Source organism: Triticum urartu, chromosome 2A (genome assembly GCF_056163025.1).
Source record: "Triticum urartu cultivar PI428250 chromosome 2A, HENAU_Tu73, whole genome shotgun sequence".
Taxonomy (NCBI): Eukaryota; Viridiplantae; Streptophyta; class Magnoliopsida; order Poales; family Poaceae; genus Triticum; species Triticum urartu.
In genome coordinates, this window is record NC_141874.1 from 366,338,318 (window position 1) to 366,344,317 (window position 6,000).

A 6,000-nucleotide genomic window follows, 5' to 3' on the forward strand; every position below is an offset into this window, starting at 1 on the left:
GAAGCTGAAGGCGGAGAAGGCTGAGCTTGATGCCAAGGTAAAGGTCATGGCTGAGGACCGCACGGCCTTCAAGCTTCTTGACGAGAGGTCTTAGACGGTGTTGCAGTCACTCTATGATAAGGGCTTGGAAGAGCCGCTGGCCAACGACGACGAGGGCCCCACCTAGCTGCTTCGTTATCTAGTCGGTGCACTGGAGGCCGTTGTGAGCGGCATCGGCCCCATGGCAGAGGAAGAAGCTCGCGTTCTTTCCATAGCCGCGCTGACGCGCGTCTTCAGCCACCTCCATCTCCGCGATCCTGCCGCCCGCCTTGATGAGCTGCTGGAGCCTGTGGGAGACGAGCATTGCGAGGCCGCTGCTGTAGCTGCGAAGGGTTAGGTGGAGGCCCTGCTGAAGAGGTTCGACACATTTGCTCCCGCGCCCCCGACTGGCGGTGCTACTGATCATGCAACTCCGGTTGGTGGTACAGGTGAAGGCGACGACGTTGAAGAAGAAGCATCCCTTGCAGGCGGTGGCAGTATCCAGGGATTATGGGATAACTTGTTGGCGGCGCCCTTCCTGTTTCAGTTTCTGCAATATGCACCTTGCCTTGGGGAGGCATTAAACTCGCGTTTGGTTTCAGGAGAACAATATGTCTTGTAATATTTGCTTTGAAATTCTGCAATTTCCTTTCCATTTGCTTTACGTTCTACGTCGGCAGGGCCCGACCCCACGCATACCTCAGCCGCCGTTGGGTCATCCGGATCACCAGGACGGACCAAGGAGTGAGGGGCTACGTGATCAGTTAGGCTCCCGAGTCACGATGCTCAGGAGTCCCCCTTGACGCGTAGACAACCTATAGAAAGGAGATCTTGGAGTATGCCTAGTGTTCTATGTCGGCAGGTCCCGACCCCGCGCATACCTCAGCCGCCATTGGGCCGTACGGATCACCAGGACGGACCAAGGAGTGAGGGGCTACGTGGTTAGTTAGGCTCTTGAGTCGCGATGCTTAGGAGTCCCCCTTGACGTTCAAACGACCTTCATACCTTGGCTCCACTTGGGAGGGCGCGCGACGATCACGTCCGAGGGACCTGGCAGGGTGGCGTACGCTTGGGCGTGACCCGAGCACAGCCCCCGTGCCCAGCCCCCTCGCGCGACTCTCCCGAGGGGAGGTGTTGCGATGGGGCCAGACACTGAGCTCGGAGGCTCCCTGAGGTTGATATGACCGTGAGGCCGCACTCAGTTGTTTATCACGAGCGCGGAGCATAGCGCTTTCGCACTTGCACAGGCATAGCCGCTCCTCGGCAGTGTCGACTGCCAGCGCGGACCATGGTGCTTCCACTGGCACGCGGGAGGGGACTCCCTACTGCGGAGAGCCCCTGGGGCGTGTACGGCCCCGCCCTCACACGTGGCTTGCATGGTAGGGCTTGACGAGGTGTATCTGGGCACTCGTGAGCCAGCGCGGGACTGACGACGCCCTACCTCAAGGCGGGTCGTGCCTGGTCTTGGTTCTTGATGGCTGTGGCGTTCCTGCGAGAGCGTTAGACAACCTATGCCAAATGAATTTCCTGAGGTTATCGCACGAGAAGGCCGAGCACCAACGACCCCAGGAGGTGACGTGAATGGGGCCGGTCCGCCAGACAGAGCTCAGCCGTTGGATTTATCGACGCTGCGGGGACTGGCCCGAGCACAGACGCCGTGCCTAGCCTTCTTATGCGAAGGATCCTGAAGAAAGACGATTGGCGGGCGGCTCCCATGGTGGGTGACAATCAAGCAGGTGATAACCAAAGATAGATTATGCATGAAAAGCGAACTAGCTTAGGTAAATGCAAGAACGATACATGCTACTGGGTCGGACCCGAGCGGCCTGGGGATGATGCAGCCCGAGGGGCGCCCTCAACAGGGTGAACTAAAGATTCAAGCAGATACATGCCGCAAGGACAGGTCCACACAGCCTCGGAATGATGCAGCCCAGGGGGCGCTCCCAGCTAAATAAACTTGGAAAATGTCACCTGGTTTGGCTGCTGAAGGAGTATTGGGGTAGCTGAAGACACATGGCGAAGAAGTCGCTCCTCACGAGCCGCCGAGACCCAGAGCCTCGGGAGGCTCTGGAGGCTTAGGTGGCCTCCTGAGGACTGTCTCCATCTCTGCGAGGACTGCATGATGCCTGGCCTCCTGACCTGCCAGGATGCTCCGCAGGTTGTGCTGGAAGGCATCCGCCACGCTCGGCAGGACGAGTGGCATGCGAACGTAGCTGTGAGGTGGACCCTCACACCGTCCAGCACGCGAAGGCTAGAAGCGCTCCTGAGATGCGGGCCTGTTGAGCCTTGGGATTTCGATGCAGACGCGCAGCTCACCACCCTCGCCTGGATGGGGAGTAGCACCAGGTGGGCAGTGGTCGCCGCGTATTGCTCTTGCTTCCTGAAGCTCCTGAGTGGCCTTGACGATGAACTCCTGAGCGCCGGGCGCTCCTCGCCCGAAGTCCTCCTGAGGGAAACATGCCGCGAAGCACGCCTCCACGTGGTGCCCGAGCGCCTCCCTCGTGATGTTGGCCAGGTGGGAGGCCCTCCAGAAGAGAGCCCCTAAGCCCTGCCTGAGGAGGACGCCGAGCGCGCCTCCCTATGCAAGGGAGGGAGGCGTGCGAGGCACGTGCACCGATCCTAAGGTGGCGCCGCTGGAGGCGCCGCTCCCCTAAGGCCCAGCGCGGAGTAGCCGCTTCTTCTTCTTGGGGTTGGCCTCAAGAGGGTACTGCACATATGCGCTGCCAGGGTCTTCAACTGCTGTAGCTTGGAAGGCACGCTCGAGGGAGCACACCGCTTCTCTTTCTTCGTAGGGGACTGCGATGATTCCGTCGCTTCCTGGCATCTTGAGGATGTTGTAGCCATGGTGGGTGACTTCCATGAATTTGGCTAGCGCTCGGTACCCGAGGATGGCATTGTACGGCAGGCGGATGTGGGCGACGTCGAAGTCGACGAGCTCGGTGTGGTAGTTGTCATGCTGACTGAAGGTGATAGGGAAACGAACTTGCCCTATCGGGGTGGTGGAGCCGTCAGTCACTCCTGAGAAAGGCTTGGTGGGATGGAGCTGATCGTATCGCACTTGAAGGCTGTCGAACGTCTCGACGGACAGGACACTGAGCCCTGCACCGCCGTCGATGAGGGTCTTGGTGACTTGGACATTGCTGATGACGATTGAACAGAGCATTGGGAGGACGCCGGCGGTTGCCGTGCATTTGAGCTGGTCCGCCAAGCTAAAGGTGATGGCGTACTTGGACCATCTGAGCGGGCGCGTTGCCTCGAGCTTGGGGAGGGCTGCATTCACCTCGCGAGAGAATTGCTTGAAGATGCGTTGGGAAGCTAAGGCCTGAGCGCCTCCCAAGATGCAGGCGATGGCGCATGGATCCTGGAAGCCCCCAGCCCCTTCCTCCTGTTGGTGGTCGTCATTCCTCCTTGGTGGCGGCGGCAGTGGAGGGAGACCAGCGTTGCCATGAGGACGATCCTCGTGAGGCTGGTCCCTCTAGGCGCCCTCACGAGGCTGGTCCTGCCAGCGGTCCTCGCGAGGCTGGTCGTGCCACTCCTAGTGAGGGCCGCGGTCGTCCCAACGTCCTCCACCTCGTCCACCTCCTCGGCCATAGCCTCGGTCATTACGCTCGGGGCATCAATCGAAGCGTCCATCTCAAATGGCCCAGAGCTCTTTACAATTGTTGGTGTTGTGGCTGCGCATGTTGTGGAAGGCGCAGAATGTACGGCTGCCCTTGGACGACTTGGGGAGGTCTCGTCCGTGCTTGGTATCTGGCTCTACCGCGAGTACGGCCACCCCTTTGCGCTTCACGTCCTTGACCCCGGCCTTCTTCTCCTCTGGATCCGCAGCAGGGAGCTTGAGGAGGGAGAGACGCCCCTCCTCAGCTCTTGCACACTTGGTTGCTATGTTGAACAGCTCCAAAGTCATGCACAACTCCTCATGGATGGCGAGCTCCTCCTTCATCTTGATGTTGCGGACGCCATCAAAAAACGCTGAGATGATGGACTTGTCTCTCACCTTGGGGATCTTGAGGCGCATGTTGTTCAAGCGCTGGATGTACTTCTGGTGGGTCTCTCCCGGCTGTTGCTTGATGTGGCACAGGTCACCCGCAGTCGGGGGGCGGTCATGAATGCCCTGGAAGTTGGCGACGAAGCTGTCGCGCATCTGGTCCCAGGAGGAGATCGAGCCGGGGGGCAGGTTAAGGAGCCATGAGCGGGCGCCGTCCTTGAGAGCCATGGGGAACCAGTACGCCATGACCTTTTCGTCGCCGTTGGCCGCCTCGATACTCGTCTCGTAGGGCTGCAAGAACTCCACCGGGTAAGGGGTGCCGCCGTAGCGAGGAGGTAGATCCGGCTTGAACTTGCCCCGCCAGATGACGCTACGCAGCTCAGGAGAGAAGGCGTGGCAGCATGCCATGGCCACCGGCGCCCGTTGAGGAGGCGGAGCTTGATCTTGGTGTCCTCGCGCCACCACGGCAAGTGGCGCATGGCCCTGCCACGGCAAGCGATCCTGACGTGGCGGTGCTGGGAGCGATGGAGCGTTTTCTTGCAGACGGGGGATCTCTTGACAACTTCTTTCTTTGTGCGCGGGCACACGGCGTGGTGGATCATGCCATGGGACCGCACATCTTGGAGAGAGGACGCCGTCTTGACGCGGAGGACACGGAGGCGCTCCATGAGCCACACGTCTTGATGCGAGGGCGCCACCTTGGTGCGGAGGTGGCGGAGGCGCTCCGTGAGCCACATTGCCCGCAGCCGGGGGCGGGCGAGGCAGCGAGAGGGATGGTGCAGGCGAGCCCACTCCGACACTGACGAGCTCGGTGATGCGGTCCAACCAGTCCTCGTACAGGTCATCGACTGGGCGGTAGCGCAGGAGCTCGCATGCCATGAGCAACACGGCCTGCGCGTCCGTGGGTGCGCGGCGAGCGTGATACGATGAGCCGGCCGGAGTTAGCGACGGGGTGGCGGTACGGCCGCCTCGCCGCACGGAGGGGTGTAGTGAGGAAGCTTGCTGCTCATTTGCCTCCGGGACGGTGGTGCCGTTGGCGGCGGGTGACGGAGAATGACGGGGAGGCCCGCTGACAGGGGCTGTCTGAGCGACAGGGGTGGTGAGGGCGGCCCGGCGCTTAGCGCGGGCCCGGTGAGCGTTGGCCATGAACTTGGTGGAGTGGCGAAGCGTGGATTGACGAAGGGGAAAGCTTAACCGCACCCCCTACCTGGCGCGCCAAATGTCGGATTTCGGGTTCCGGCAAAACCCTTGAGGTTCGAACCTGGGGTGCGCACGAAGATCTCCCCCCCTCTCTAGCTCGCACACATCATGATCTCATGACCTAGGTCGACGAACCCAAAGAACAAGAGACACAAGAATTTATACTGGTTCGGTCCACCGATGTGGTGTAATACCCTACTCCAGTGTGGTGTGGTGGATTGCCTCTTGGGCTGAGGATGAACTGTTAAAAGGGAAGAACAGCCTCCTGGGGAGGGGTGTTCTTGTGCTTGCTGAGTGTGGTGGCTTTGGTGGGATGAATCCGGTCCAAGATGAGATGAGATGACATCAGAGGATATCCGATCCCCCCCCCTACGGTGGTTGCTAGTCCTATATGTAGAGGCCAGTGACCTCTTCCCAAATATTAGGCGGGAAGGGATCCCACAACGGCCAATTTGAAGGGGGACAGCTAGTACAAGCTATCCTGACAAAAGATGGTCTTCGCTTGCCAAAGGCTCTAGTGGTGATGCCGTCTTGGGCTCCACGGTGACCTCCATCCTCCTGTCCTGCTGGTCTTGCTCTTGTTGCACCGATATGGAAACCATTGCATGATGCTTTGGGACTCCTCTCCTATGCTTGCCTCTTTAGCACCAAAGAGGAAACGAGGACACTGCACGTTGGCGCCCGCCTGGTACCCGCCTGGCTCCAGTCGTCATGGCTTGCGTCACACAATCCTCGCGAGTTGTCCCTTGTGTTGATCTCTCCGCCCCTCGTGAGCCAGCCTGGTGAGGCCGCCC